The following is a 17,002-nucleotide window of genomic DNA, read 5'->3' on the forward strand; positions in this document are numbered from 1 at the left end:
CAAGTTCAAAGTCTGCCTGGGCAAAGTTAGTGAGACCTAATCTCAAAAACAAAACGCAAACAAATGGGCTGAGGGTATGGCTTAGATGATAGAAGAGCCCTTGCCTGGAAAGGAGAGGCCCTAGGATCAACCCTCAGCACGACAAAAAGAACAGAGAAAAATGGATCAACATAATTCATTACAAAGCCAAATGTTTCTGGTTTTCTGTAAGATATTTCTAATCACCAAAGCCATCAGTACCCAACAGTAAATGTCATCGTATCAGAGTTTCTGGTGTTTCCTTTGAATTTCACATCAGACCAATTAATGACCATTTTTATGTCTGTTTCAAAAGCATAGGAAATTATTTAGCCAATAGATAAATATCCACCTCATTTCAAAACTTTTCTGTAACAGGCATTGGCAGTTGCTGTTCTTTAGCTGGTTTTTATACATACAATGTAACAAAAAGTTCAGCAATTGTTTTAAAAAGTTACTCCTGGCAGGGTTTGGCTTGGTGGCTTGTGTCTGTAATCCCAGCTACTTGGGAGGTGGAAATAGGAGAATTGTATTTTGAAGCCAGTCTGGGCAAAAAGTTAACAATACCCCATCTCAAAAACAAGCTGGGCATGGTGGTATACATCTGTAATCTCACCTATGAGGGAGGTGTATACAGGAGGATCTTGGTCTGAGGCCAGCCTAGGCAAAAGCATGAGACCCTATATGAAAAATGACTAAAGCCAAAAGGACTGGAGGTGTGGCTCAAGTGGTGGAGTGTCTGCCTAGCAGATACAAGGCCCCAAGTTCACGCCACAGTACTGAAAAAAAAACTGATTTCTATATAAACATAATTTTAAAGTATTTCTTTCTTTGGTTAGAAATGTCCTTATTTTAGAAACCGCTTCAGTGCTGTTGGCATTTTTAACTTTACTTTTAAAGTTGCGATTGATATTTTGCAATTTTTAGGTTTGCCCAGGAAGGCCCAGGCATCTGTTTCCCGATTAACTTCAGCAGCAGAGCAAAGCTAGACCAGACCTTCACGTCCATGCCTGAGCATCTACCCCAAGCAGCCAACTCGATGCAGAAGAAGCGCGTTGCCCTGCCCATGCAGGAGCCCCTCTTCTGAGCCCAGCCCTGTGGCCTGAGCAGCATAGCGGTTTCCATGGCAACCCAGGAGCGCTAGGTTCTGACTGGACTGTGCTAGAAATCCTAGGACTGGTGGCCAGAGGCTTCTGTCACCAGCATGGGGAGCATCGGGAAGAGAATTTGCCTGCAACAGAACTTGGGTGTCCACGTGTCCTCGTCCTGACTCTGTATTATGCCTTGTTTCCGTCCTTATTCCTCTGTTTATTTTACATCATTCTGTCTCATTTGTCATTCTTGCTTTCCAGGACACCCCGACCTGGGTTTGGTTTTTGTTTTCTCACAATTTTCCCCAACATCAAAGGCTACGATAGTTGGCTCTACCTACCAGATTTCGTCTGCACACACCGTGAGTAAGGAGCTGCAGCCTGGCACCTACTTTTAATGCTGTGTGTTTCCATTTCTTCCCTCATTCCCTATTGGTTCCAGAATTAGGGCTGAGACATATATGGTGAGTGATGTATATAAACAAATAAACCAAGAACAAATAACTAACAGAAGTGAAACAATGATCTATTTTCATTGCTATACGTAGGAATAGGTGTGATGTTCCCTGGTCTGGTGGTTTACCTATTTATTAATTTATTCTCTCTATTTTTCAGTCAGTCATGTATTCACTTAATGATTCATTCAATATTCAATCACTTATTTACTTATTCACTGCATATTTATTGTTCTGGGAACAAGAGATAAACCAAGGCTTGGTATTGTCACCTTAGTAAAACCAACCATGTCCCGACCTTTACAATTTCTCAGAGGATTACTGTGATCATTCAATGTGGGAGCATTTGGATAACACCCAACACGGAGCTGTGAGTAGGAATGTCATCCTTCATTCTATTTTAAACTCAGACCATGTGGTTTATTTCATGACCTCAGGAGACTTGGTGAAAGCTTTGATTCATTGGGTCCATGGGCCTATCTGTGGTTGATGTGAGAGGGTGTAAGATTATAGTTCATTTCACCCTGATCAGTTCACATTGGCAGATACTGGGTGAACTGTGTGCCCTGGAGCAGAACAGTGATGGACTTGAACCCTCTCCAAAGAGGAGCTGAGCCTCCCTTCTCCTTCCTTCATTCTCCCCACTCACCACCCCAATTAACCACCTCACACCAACCTCCCTTCTAACACCCATGCATACACACACAACACACAGACACACCAGTGCAGGTAACACCATCGACCACGTCAGCACTCTCCCAGCAGTTTTCTGGACCTGACTGGTTTTGCAGGGCAGAGGTACCTTGGAGGGCTGGCGGATGCGTCCACTACTGGAAGAGCTGCCTGCAGAGACATTGGCCTGGGAACTGCTAGGCTTAGATGTAGGTTTGATGCCACCTCTCTGGAGCTAAATCTGTTTACACCCCACTAGTGTGAAAAGGAAGAATGACACAGGATTCCTTGACCTGGCTACTTTCAAATCCTTCTTCTGTATTTTCCAGTTCACATCCCTAACGTCTGAACAAAGAAGGTAAAGAAGTCTATTTGCACAGGCAACTTTCACTTCCCAAGGGAATGTGCTGGGTGACACAGCTTCTCCATATCAAAGGTAAATCAATGTTTGCACACACAGGGCTTGTCCCTCAAGGCATGTCACACGCACAGTCTGGAGGTCAACCGAGCATGATTCCTGAGTCAGGACTAATTCATGGTGCACTGAAGAAAAGCACATTTGCTAAATCACAGACAGGAGGTAGTCTTTACAGCCTTTGTTTGTTTCATCTCTACACCATGGAGCAGATGCTGCGTGCTCAATTTCACAACACATATGCAGCACAGGAGTGGGCTAAGAAGTAGAGGCAGAGCACATAGTGGGGCAAGTGCCCGTGAGCCCAGTACCCAGGGATTGTCTGCAATTACAAGTGCCAGCCATAAAAGCAGTACTGAATTGGTTGTGATCCAAGCCTCATTCATCTCCATTCTGTTGTGGTTTACGGGCAGGATGGAGAGTGCTCATCCTCTCCCTGAGGCCCACCAGGCCGGGCCAGCAATGCTATGCTTGCTGGTTGGTCTATAGGACAGCCTCTTGGCTGCTCAGATTGGCAAACAAACCAACGCTCCAAGTCCAGAATGCTTTACTCAGACATTTATCCAGGCTGGATATATTTGTATCCCAGCAGCCAGCTTTCAAGACCATTAAAACCCATCTGTTAGACTGCAAAATTGGTGTGGAAAAGGTAAAAGACAGAACTTTGCACACACACACAAGCACACATGGACTCACCTTCAGCACAAATTACTGGGAAGTGTTGGAGGGCGTAGGTTGGTGGGGAGACTTTGGCCCTTCACGTACTCATTCACCAACTCCTTAAGAAGGGTAATAATGCACCTGACCCTGCTTTAGGGCAAGACTGGTCAAGTCCCAGATATCATGGGTTGATGTGAGTGGCTGGCCATGGCTCTGTTCTGCCTCAGCTATGCCACCACAAGTTTCCAAGTCCCTGAAATAACATGTGGCCTTACGCCAATGAAAGGAAAAGATATCTTCCTCCTTTAACAAAAGGGAAAAAGCTTAAAAGGAGCCAACATACAAGTATGGATGTTCCCAGATTTAAGTTGGGACTACACTCCAATAAACTCATCCTAAGCTGAAAATGTGGAAGGGAGAAGATGCATTATATACACCTAGCCTACCTACACCATGGTTTACCCTCGCCTACTTCGGCCATGCTAAGCACTCCGCATTGGTCTGCAGTTGGTCAAAGTTGTCTTACACAAAGCCTACTTTATAGTAAAGTTTTGAGTATTTTATTTAATTCAAAAACTGTTGACACAAAGTACATTTCAGCACACCGTTCCCCCCATCCCCTGCTGCCCAGCATCAATATTGTACTATTATATAGCTAACTGGGGAAAAGGTCAAAATTCAACATACAGGTTCTACCAAAATGTGTGTCACCCCAGGCCATGGTAAAGTTAAAAAAAAATCCTAAGATGAGCAGCTATAGGTTAGGGTGCATCTGTACACACAAATATTTGTCCTCCTGAATGTTTTCTGACCATTTTCCTTCTGTTTCCCACAGCAGTAGGTCTATGGAAGTTTTGAAATGGAGATTGAGAAAAATGACATGGGCCTTTTTTAGGCTCTGAGGTAAGATAGAGTAGGAATACTCTCAGGGGATCAACACGCAGACAAACTTTTCTGGGCTTGTTCCAGCCAAATGTACAGCCTACAAAGCGAAGAAGAAAGATGGCATACTGTCCAGTGAATTCCAGTCATGCAAAGAGTTAATCTGCCTGGCAAATCTGTGTTTCATTCACTCACAATTCCAGACATACAAACAGTTGTCCTGGCAAGAGATCTTACAGCTCTCTCTGGCAGCCTCCCAAAAACCACAACAGATTCTAAAGCACCTGCATTAAAAAGAGCAACATTCGGTTCCCAGGAAAATTCAAGGGCAGGTGGGAAGTGAGTCAAGGGTCAGAGGCAGAGAAGTGACCACAGAGCAATGCCTTCCTGAAGAACAGTTATCATGTGTACCAAACTTCAGAGAAGATTCTAGACATGTTCCTCTAAAAAAGCTAAAATTGGTGAAGGGGAAAGACCTGTGAAAGAGGACCTGGAACTGTGAACTGAGAAACGAGGCGTGAATAACGAAGATAATGAGCCTAGACCATGAAGAGAGGAGGATTGACCCAAATTACACGGCTACAGCCCCTGGATATTATGGACCTGGGGCTCCAGCTTGCCTTTTTCTGACTTTTGAAGCATCTAAATCTATCACCATTTGGATTCTTCTAAATAGCACTAGCCAATATCCTGCCTCGCCAGGGGACTGTGGGGACCCTTGAGCTAATATATGTTAGGAGAGCTTAATATTCTGGGGATGAAAGGATTCAGATGAACATGAGATGTTATCAAAGCTAAACATATTTGAAAGCCCCAGGATTCCAATTGAGTTTTCCCTTCTCAGATGCCTACTGAATAGTTTAAATGGTTCCAACATGACTTTGAAGTTTTATTAAGAATGACTGGAAGATCAAAAGCACAAAAGCCAAATGCATGGAGACATTAAGGAGAAGGACAGGCACAGCCAGCCATACTCATGTGACATTGTTTTTATTATTTCATAAAATAGTTTATTTAAAAAATTAAAAATATAACTACCAAGAATTGGAAAGCAAAAACCCCATACTTCCATCATTTACAATTTGTCGGTAACACTTGTACACTATTTGATCACAGTCTATTTAAAGCTATAAAAATTTTAAACATAGCTAGAATCAGTCTGTGTATTTCTAACTTCTATACAGAGAGTCAAGTATCGTCAAAAAAAAGGAAGACCAAAATACTATGCTATTCTGTATTTAATATACACACATGTATAGCACTTCTAGTGTTCATAATAAAAATATAAATAGTTTGTAAGGTGATGCAGGGTATATTCAGTGTCCATTATCATTAGTGAGGCTGACACTATACTGTTGGTGTCTCTATCACTTTCATTCTCAATTTTGTTTTTGTGCAGTAATCTAGAAGGCCAAACGCAGTGATGGAATCCATGCATTACAACTAGTACATCTGGTTTACCCATTCGCCAATGGATAGACATCTGTTTATCTTCAAATTTTCCATATTATAAACTATGCTAGAATGCCACTTCTCATCCATGCCTTCCAGTGTGCATATGCAACCATCATCCGGGTCACACATCTGCGAGTGGAGGCACTCCCTCACAGGGTATGAACACTCAAAACTTCCATGGTGCTAACATACTGTTTCCAGAATTGCTACGCTGTTTGGATCTCCCATAGGCAGAGCAGGAATTCCATCTTCCTGCTTTCTGGCTCATACTTGACTCTTTTGAAGTTTTTCCTCCTCAGTACAGGTGCTATGTCCTGCTTTAATGTGCATTAGTGAGGTAGTGCACGTTGCCTAGACACGAGAGATTGTCACCATTCTTATGTGAGTTGACTCTTCATGTACTCTTCTGACTCCTGAATTTCCTCATTCATTATACACATTTACCCCTTACCTATCATATGTACTGAAGTGGTCCTTCCCCAGCCTGACACATGCATGTTAAGCATGTGAGATACAAGGTTTTACATTTTGAAATGAACAGAGGTACTTATTTTTATTATTTGAGAGGATTTTGCATAGTTTAAAAAATTAGCACAAACTAAGAAGAATAACGAACTACAGAAGGTTGGGGGAGGATATGCTTCAACTTCTTTTCACATTTAACTTCTTAATCCAACCGGAATGAGGTTTTTGTGTATTGTGTAAGCTGGGAATGAAGTTTATTTTATTTTACTAGACAGACAGTCAATGGTCTTGATTCTCTTTGTTGAGATATTCTGCCTTGTCCCCACTGTCCTGTGATGCTAGTTTCCTCACATGTCACCGCTCCATCAGATGTCCTCTTCTCTGTCTGTCTACTTCTTCACCAATGCCACAAGATTTAACCATATGCATAAAAACCCTGGGGTAACGTGTATTAGTCATATATATTGGTGGGATTTGGTGTGATATTTCCATATATGCATACAGTGTGTCCTGAGTCAATCAGCCTCCCTTTATATGCCACGTCCCCCTCCATCTTCCCAAAACTTACTAACCACTGTCATGTATTCAGATCCACTTTTTTCCAACTCTCACATAAGAAAGAACAACATGTGGCTTTTGTCTTTTGGTGTCTAGCCCATTTCTCTTAACAATCATTATGGAGAACAATATGGATAATTCTCAAAAAAACCCTAAAAATAGGTCTCTCATATGATCCAGATGGATTCTGGGTATGTGTCCAAAGGAAATGAAGTCAGCAAACAAAAGAGTATGTGCATGCCTGTGTTAACTGTGTCACTATTCACTATAGCTAAAATATGGAATCAACCTATGTGCCATGAATGGATCCAGAAAATGTGGCACTTGCCTGGGATGGCATACTATTCAGCTACAAAAGCAGAATGGAATCCCGCTATTCGTAGCAAAATGAAAGGAACTGGAAAGACACATGCATTTATAACATTTCCATCAGTTCTGATTCTTCAAAAGCATGTATTCATTCATATACCTTTAATTTTCCATATAACATGCTAAATTAATTTGACTGTTTTCATAAAAGTATTACTGCTGAGATCTTGATTGGCTTTGGTTTGAATTTCCAGGCAGTTGGGGAAAACTATCTATGAAAAGGACAGTTCTCTTCATTTACTTCCCTCTTTATCTGTCATGATTTTGTTCCATAGTTAACAGACCTGCACATTTTTTTATGGGTGACATTAATTTTAACTCATTATCTGCCTTTGGTTATCATTTGTGTTTCTCTAGTCATGTACTGGTTCTTTTTTATTTTACATACCTTTTTAAGTATCTTTTTTCCTGGTGTAAAGGAAATATTATTCTGTAAGTCTTAATTGGTATCCATCAGTCTTACAGTATCTATAATATTTCTAAAGGTTTGAATATTGATTTTTCTTGCTTTTTTTCTGTCTAAACAACTGTATAAAATTCACACAACAATATTGCCTCCTCTTTTTTACTCATTGATTTTTTCTTTTTTCTTATTGTTTTCCACTAGAATGCAAAAGTACCATCATAAATACCAGTGTCAGACTGGCAACCTGCTCTTATTTCTGACTTAAATGGAATGTTTCTAATGTTTCATCACAAAGTCCGATTTTTGAGGTAGGTTTTAGTGGATGTGCTTTATCATAACAAAAAAGAGCTTTCCATTTCTGGTACATTAAGGTTTATTTGCTTAATGATGAATGGCTATTGAATTTAATAAAATCCTTCTCCTGTGTCTGTGGAGATGAAAGAGCACATTATTTCTCCTTTAATCTATTAGTGTGGCAAATTACACTGAAATCTTATCTTTATACACTCACGCTAATTACTTTTTCTTTTTCTGTAACCAAAATAGTGAATGGACGTATTTCAGAAACTGAAGTGTTGAGAACAAAAATAACAGTACAAGAACAACTACTCAGAGCCACACACAGCACCTTCTTACTAGTCCTTTTCCACTCCTGTGTTCTACAGAACAGATCACTTCTCAAGAGTGGCCAATTTCAGCATGCTCCTATCAACAACAGGAGGTGTAACCTCCAATTCCCTTCAGTCCTGTGGGAAACTGAGAACTGATTCCTCACGGTTATAACAAAGAAGAATTATTGTATCTCTATTCTCCCAGGGTTCTCACTTTTAAAATTGGTAGTTGACTCAATGTGAACTATTATTATACAAATGTTATATGCTTCATTTGCATATTATAGTTCTACAGGAGGAAAGCCAATTTTGGGGGATTTTAGCCACTAGAAGTATTTTTTCCTAAACAGCTTAATCATTTTGGATAAGTTAACAATTTATTTCTTAATCCTTCTGTTTCTTTTGGAATTAGATATGTGTTTTGTTTTAAAAATGTGTAGTTGTTATGCATGAATTATAAGTACTCTGAAAATGTAATTTAATTCACCCTCACAAAAGTCCTGTGAATTGGTAGAAAGTTTTTAATGACTTATTTTTTATTGTATTAAAAATACAGCAAGTCCATTATTAAACTTCTGCATACCAAAATATAAAGGAAACAATTAAAATAATTTTTCTTTTGTCCCAAAGATGATCACCTTTAATAATCTGATATATGACTATACTTTATTTTTAATGTATGCATGTACTACCCAATGTTTAAATTTCTTTATCCTTTGAATTCTTCTTTGCTTTCTTCACTATTACACAATTAGCATTTTCTATGCTCATGAATATTATTTATAAATTACAGCTTAAATCATAGCAGAACATTTCATCTCATGGACAGAACAAATTTGATTTTAACATTCTCCTGTGCTTAGCTATTTGCCTTCTATTTCAACCAATGTAACAGATAATAATATGCATTTTACATGTATTCTGTTTACTTATGTATTAATTATATTTTGGTATTTCATAGAAAATAGCCTTTGATAGGAAATCCTTTCTGACATGTCTGATTCCCTGCTGCTGTTTGCTGTGAACCTACTAAATTTCTTGATACACAGCAGGCTCACAAAATATCTGTCTGAAGAATGTGTGAATACAAGACAGAATGCAAATGGGAAAAAGCCAATCCAAATTCGAGATGCTTTAAGCCTCTTTAAATATTGCCAGATTACTTTCAGGAAAGACATATCCAAATTAAATCCCCCTAAGTATTTGTCAATCAAGACAGGCTAGTTTAGATTATAATAGCACACACTGCTGTGTAGCAGTTTAGTACACAAAAAAGGTTTTTCTTGTCCACGCTCCCTGCCCAGGCAAGATGGCAGAATTTCTTTTTTCTTTATTGCCACTAGGAACCTGGGATGAAGGAGGTTATGCTGCCCAGGTGCTATTGAACTTGGGCAGGGAAAGCACTGTGGTGGCCTGTGTAATGAATGGGGTCTCCAGGCCTTGTCCACAGGGAAAGGCACCACTTCTGTTTACACGCTGCTTCGAGTGAGTCACTTGGCCCCAGCTACCTTCAAGGGAAATAAGTGCTCTGAAGGATGAAAAAACAATGAAAAGCACATGGCGAATAGTATTACTACTATTCTAGAACCCTACTCCATTTCCTTGTCACTGGAAAATACGAGGATTACGGACAATTCAGTGGGATTTCACAGGGTCAGAGCTGGCTTGATTTTGTCACAATTTGGGCCTTTACATTAATTTTTGAGTGAAAAACTAGGTCAAATTAATATTCTAAGAAACATCACGTTTTCTGTTTGGAAAATATATTGGTACAACTTTATTCTGTAGAAGAATGTATTGGGACACAATTATTTGTTTCTAGCATGAGAGAGTGAGAGGTTGAAGACTCTGAGGAGTGGGAGCTAAGGGGGAGACAGTACTGAGATGTGTGATGATGGGCAGGTAAGTGGGGGTCTGATCCAGGGTACATTGCTCACCTTGTTAGCTAATTTAAGTCTCACTGATGAAGGGTATTGAGATATAGAGCAGTGTGATCAGGTGAGTGGCACCATGCAGGGTGACCCCGAAGGTCAGGATCAGAACCTGAGAGGCCAGTGGGAAGAAGTTTATTGTAGCATTCCAGGAGAAATGGCATTCAGTTCAACAGAGACAGCATTGGTGGGGACAGGGAAAGCAGATCTGTTCCAAGAAGGGGGAGGGAGTAGAATCTTCAAGAGTTGATTTATGATTGATGAGAGTGGTGACAGAGAGGCAGGGCTCCAAGGTGATCCTTGGGTGTGTCTAGGGTGGGTGGTAATGTGCTTCCTAGAGCTAAAGGAGATAAACAAAACCAATAATAAATTGCATAAGGCATCTTGTGTCTCCTCCCCCAATTCAGATCTCTGACATGGACAGCATTACTGGCCAGCCTCCACAAAGCAGTCGTGTAATTACCAATGAATCTGCCCAAGTCTCTGTTCAGAGAGAAGTGAGCAGGAAAGATAAAGAAACTGTGGAAAGGAAATGGAACCATGGCATGTGGCTCCACTCTGAGTGGCCCTGGGGAGCCAAGTTTGCTTAGACATAGGAGGACCACAAGCCACTCTCTGCCAGGAGCTAGATAAAACCCAGCCCACACTCACCATCACATCTCTGTGGTCCCTAAGCCATGTGCCCCAGAATGCTTTGGAAACACAAGAGGGAAGTGAGCAGTCAACGTCAGCTGGTGCTGTGGCTCCAGGAAAATGATACACTGTGCCTAAATACAGGCATCCCAGGATGGGGAGAGAAAAAAAGACTCCCTTACCTTCTTCCCCGCCTCTGACTGTGTATTGATGCCACGTCCACGACACTGAGGACAAGGAGGTAAATGACAACGCCACCAGAAGGTCTTCAAATAAGAACTTCAACCAAAATGCTGTGAATAGAGTTTAGTTGAGGGACTACTAGTGGGTGCGTAAGCACCATTAAAGGACCAGCCAGGGACATGGGGATCTCAGCAATGACCACTACGGAAGGCCATGACCTGCCTGCCACAGGCTGAAGAGGTAGGAGAGGAAAAAGTATCGCCCAAGTCAGTGAGAGGTGAGGACCTCAGAGAGAGGACCACCCAAAAGAAGTTTTAAATTTAGAGGGGCAAAGCAATGACAGAGCCAGAGGCTCTAAGTCAGAAGAGAAAGCCTCACTGGATCTCTTACTGACCCAGTTGCACCGTGAATGTCTCCAATGTCAATACTCAAAAGAAAACCAGATAGCAAGTGGCTGCGTGGCTGTGAGGCTCTGTCCTCTTGGGGCCCAGAGCAGAACGGGAGAGGGAGGTGCTACAGGGCCACATGGAGGACCATCAGCGTGGGGCCACTCTGCAGTAAGTACCTTTGGTCAGACCAAATGCACCGCCTCAAAGCCTCATCTGATTGAGAACTGTCTCTGCTTATACTGCCTTCTTCTGAGTCATTTCCTCTGAAGTCCTCCTTTCCAGGGGAGAAGGGGCAAGAGAAAAAAAGAAAGAAGTCAAAGGAAAGGGAGAGGATAAGGCAAACAGTGGAGTTCTGGAAGGATGGAAGGAGGCAGGCAGTGTCATGGAAAAAAAGGAGGTGAGGACCCAGCCGTCAGTGTCCTTGGCACTGAACGAGACGTGCTTGTTCCTCAGACCATAGGGTTTTCCTAATGCTGCACTATGGGGCATAGAGGAGGGGTTGCCAAGTTCCCCCAAACCATCCTGAGGTTTCTGCAGCGTGAGAGCAGACCGGCTTTCTGCCTATATTCTCTACTTCCAAAGGATTATGGGACAGATATGTATACCAAGACTGGCCATTTGTCATGCCGATCTGCTGTCACTAAGGAAGGGGTGTCTGCATTCTCTTTAACGAGAGTGACGCTACTGTTTGTAATTCTGACAGTAACGAGAGGCATGTTCCAGTAACATGAGGGAAATGTATTCACTGGCGTGCCTGGCCTTCGTTTCACTGCCGTCCCCAACAACACCTCCATCTGCCGTCCCTAGGGATGACAGCAGATTGGCCATGCTTCATGTTCTAGGATTTTCCTTGGTACCCCTCCCTCCTTGTTAGTGAATGTGTGTCTGTGGATTCTGTCAGTCTTAGTGTTTGCTGGGCACTTGCTAATGCCTGACTCTACCCTGATGATCTGGAATTTTCAAGCCACCTGTGAGAAACACACACACACACACACACACACACACACACACACACACACACACACAAGGAAACATGGAAATCACTCACTCAGTTACAGCACTCTCAGGACCCATGTCATATGTTGTGCTAATTGTTAGTGGAAAATGCTGACTGTGTGTCACTCAGTCCTCACTCTGTCTCCTGCACAGACCACAGGTGGGAGCTGACATTGGTACTTTCACACGATCTCCAGTGTCCCATTAACCAAATGGATCTTTCTGATGCGAATACCTCCAGCTTTAGTTAAATTTAGAAGTGTCTTGGTAGTTGTGTGAGTTTTATGGAAGTAGCGTACCGTACTGGGACCAAGGCGACGCTGACTCAGAAGGCAAAGCTTTTTGGTGGGTCTATGTAGGTGAGGATGAATCGAAACCCACAGAGGAAGCTGAGCAATGAAGGCCTGGTTTCCTGAAGTAAATGTCTCTACAGCAGAAGATGAAGACAGAGCTGCCCCTGACAGGAGGTAGTGAAAAAGGCTTTGCCAGCTATGGCGTCTTCATAACCAATCCAGAATTAGGTAGTCATGAAATACCATGTTACTCCTTCCACTACCTTCATTTTTATTTTTTAAGGGAGATCACGTTTTAGGGAAAGAAAAATGTAATCCTGTGTTCTTAGCTCTGAAACATCTCTCAGACAAGCTTCCTCTGCTGCCATTCAAACCCCAGAGCCCAGATTAAAGCCTTATAACATGGAAGGCAGCATTGCCCAAGGTTTATTTCACTGAATCCAGGATCTACAAGATTCCCTGAGAAAAATGAGCCCTGGGCCTCAGATGACTTTTCTGTATTCAATTTTATATTTGTACTTCAAGATTACCATCCACCAGTTTAAAGAAATGTTTAATTTGTTCATGCCTATTATTTGCAATATCTTTATTGTAAAGGCTATAACAACGCAATGTTAGAAGTCCATGGGTCCTAATGTAGGAAGTGCCAGATTGCTGTGTCAGCTTACTTTGTATGTCTATTAGCACTGCCCCACTAATGTACACCATCAAATGTTTTGTGTCCGTACTCAACCTTCCCCAAACCTTCCTTTTCATCCTACGCTCTCAATGTCCCTTCTTTAAAGGATCACTTTAGGTAAGTCATACTCATTTCAGTGTCACACCTGTTGCTTATGATCTTTCTGGATTCATTCAGGATTTATTACCTCTTCATCTACACCTTCCCACCCCAACCCTGATCTCAATATATGTCAAATATGTGTCAAATACATATGCCAAAATGCATATGACACACAACTATTCCAGACTTTGAAAGAAATGGCTTTTCAAAGTGTTGACTCACCCATTGCTTGAATTTTTCTTATGCTCTGGCTGAAGTGGACTTCTATTCCTGGAGACATCTATTTGCTGGGGTATCACTTTTCCTCAGTCATTCAACTGATGTTCAGCTGCCAACACAGCCCAAATGATTGATTTTCTGTAATTACGTTTGTCAGTCTCATGCATCTGAGGTCTTAACTCTCTAGTAGATTGTTCTCTTGAGGGCTTTGTATCCTATCTCATTTTTGTGGAGCTAGAAGGGTGTCAAAGATGACTGCACAGGACACTTCTACACAATGTCTATTGGCCTGGTAAACTGAGACCTATGAAGGCCAGGCCCTGACCCCCAGTCCAGGGGTCTTCAGGTGGAAGAAAGAGGTTCTGATTATCACTTGCTAGAAGGTGCCTGTCCATGCTGTGTTCATGACTTCTCGGTTGGCATTCCACAAAATAAATAGTTTCCTAAATTTGGAGACTGAAAAAAAACAGTTAAAGGATTCATTAATCTTGTGAGAAGTGCCTAAAATCTGTCATGAGTAGGAGAAGTGATAAGAGAGAAATATTAGACAAAGGTCTCATTTCCATTTCTTAATTTCTTATATTCAGTTGGATATGGAAAGAATAAAGTACAATATACCTTAAAGTGGGAGAAGGAGGGTGGAGAGAGAGAGAGAGAGAGAGAAGTGAAACTGGTTGAATTACTACAATGGTTTTCTAATAGGCATGCACCATTTCTGGGTGTGGTGAGCAAGATAATAACATGGAATATTCTCTCCTCCCATGACACAGCAGCCACCTTCTACCTATGTGGCACTCATGTCCTGTTCAGCTCCACCTTCCTCTCTCTTTCGTCTTTGGGTTGAGGGTTGATAGGAACCCTCCTGAAAGCATCTGAAAGCTCAGTGCAGAGTGTCAGAAAACCAAAAGAAATTCTGCAGGCTCACAATGAACATGGAGAAGACTGGGCTGAGTGTAGGCAAGAACATGGGTCAAGCAATGTCTTGTTGCAGTTTGTCCTATCTCTTCTCTGCCTTTGGGAAATGTCCATTGGGAAATGTACTTTGGTGGAGCTCCTCGTTTAAAAAGGCATAGACTGTGGTCTGCTGACAAACAAGGTCTCAGATGAAATCAACTTGTGAGCACTTGCCCATCACGCTTGTTGGAGGTGCTCCAAACTTGAACCATGGAAACTTACAAACTTAGCCATAGAAATTAATCGTAACTGTCATCTCATTAGGAGACACTGTAGAGTGGCTGACATATTCCGTGACTTCAGGCTTTAGACTATTTCCCAGCATAATGGAGAAGTGTGATGTGTTCCCTCATCAGATTCTGACAAACCACGTCTCTGTCTACTTTACTATTTATGTTTCCCTACCATCCCCCTCTCCAGAGATAAGGACCCTGGCCATAAATGGATGACCGCTACAGGCTCATAATGAGAAAGCTAACAGAGAAGGAATTTTTAGCAGGGGAAGTGGCTTCTTGAATAAAAGATTCCTTTGTTACTTCATGAATCACAGCTAAACGCTAATGTCATGGGGCTGAGGAATTGTCTGAACTTTAAAAAGAAGAACAAGAAATAAGGAGAGAAAAGCAACACCAACAAAGCAACTAGGACACTTGAGAATGCTGGCTTGTTGCTGCAGTACTAAATACAAACCAAAGAAAACCTTCTTCAAGTGTTACTTTATCTCAGGGAACGAGAACTTCAAATGCCTATTATGGGATCACTGGTTTGGTCCCAGGCCAGTTCCATATTTGTGGAATATTAATAGAAGCAAAAACATGCTTGGGTCATTATTCTCAATCTGTCTTTAGGATTCAGTTCTAGGGATATAAGAAGGCAATGTGGGGGCTGGGTGTGGGGCAGAGAGGCTATTGGTGGGGGACTGGGTGGGCAGGGATCGACCCCACCAGTACTTCCATTGGGACTCATGGTGTCCTGCAGCTGCCAGTGCCTTGCATGAAGTGGCCAGGAATAGCAGGCTTTGCATTTTGAAGCAGCATGACGCTTTGGGGACCCACCAGAGCCCCACAGGCCTGGGGTCTTGGGGCAGGTGGGAGGACTGGACTCAGGCTGCAGACGCAGCTGTGGCAGGCAGGGGAATCCCTGTGAAGTCGGAGTGATGGGTAGGAGGGTAGGCTTGCAGCTCAGCATGCTAATTAGTGGTTCTCATTAGGAATTGTCCACGGGCTGACTGGGGTCTATGGAGTGTGCCTAGGGTGCAGCACTGATTGACAGGAACCTAAGTGGGTTCTGACGGTAAACGGCTGGCAGATGCCACCAGCAGGTGCCTGGACACTCACAGCCAGTGCCACAGCCAAACTGAGGTGCACTCCCTCTACTGGTGCACAAGGCACTTTCACTCTGGGTTGGGAGGAAGTGGCAGAATTCACAAGTCTGAGCCAAAGAGAAAAGAATCCTTTTCTTAGTACTTAAATACTGTTTAATACTTAAAAATAATAGAACACGGTGATTTTACAAATGAATAAACATAGTGTGGAGACCCTGCTCAGATCCTTAGCCTAGGGATCCAGTGTTTATTTTTCTCCCTACAGGATACTGGAATCAACACTTACGAAGTAGGTCTCTGATTTTGAATGATTGGCAGGAGTGACATAGAGGCGGTGAAGTGGGATGAGAGGGAGTGGGGGAGAGAAGGACCTGCACAGACACCGGCAAATGTGGGGAAGGAACACCCAGGACTACATGGGGATATGGAGAGGGACCTTGGCTACCAGAAGCCCCAGTATCTCTACAATTTCCTAAGGGTTCCAGGCAAGGATGACACTTGAAAGAGAGTTGGCCACTGGTTCTGTTTAACTGGCCCAAACTATTTGCCACCGAGAATGCAGCAGTGTTGAAGTTCCTTCTTACTCCTGTTTGCAAGGCATGGGTGCCAGAGTAGCACCACCCCTGAGGGGACAAGCAAGTACCCAGTGGGTGGACACCTGGCACTTGCAAAAACACTTGAAGACACCCTGCCCAGACTCCTGAGCATGCCCAGAATCATGAATCCTCTGCTAAGCTCTGTCAGCCCTCCACAGGACCAGGCTTTGGGTGGGATGGGAGCCCTCTCTGGGTTAGCTGTGCACACACTGTGGGAAGCAGAGCCACCTTCAGAGCTATGAGTGGGACAGGAGGCAGCTGCTGTCAAATCCTTCCTAGAAAGGCAGCCTGGTCTCCATGTAAGAGCGACTAAGACCACACTTCATAACTTATAATTGTTACTATAAATTTTGGAAAAGTCATTATGTTATCATATTTAAGGCTGAAAAGTGAGTCTAGATAATATGAAAATCAGGGCAGAATGTAGCACTGATCATCCCCCAATCTCACCTTAGAGCTCTTTGACAATCAATTATCACTAAAGTAGAATGAAAGTCAAGCCAAGATAGTGTGGTCATAAGTATTGACTCTGGGGAGCCAGAGTTTTTTTCTCCACTGCAAGTGTCTGCTGCTCTTCTCTGTCAATAGAGTTGACCTTATTCTCTTCGTAAGCACAGGACTGTGGCTCAGTTTCCAAGATGATATG

This window comes from Castor canadensis, chromosome 6, assembly GCF_047511655.1.
Source record: "Castor canadensis chromosome 6, mCasCan1.hap1v2, whole genome shotgun sequence".
NCBI classification, from domain to species: Eukaryota; Metazoa; Chordata; class Mammalia; order Rodentia; family Castoridae; genus Castor; species Castor canadensis.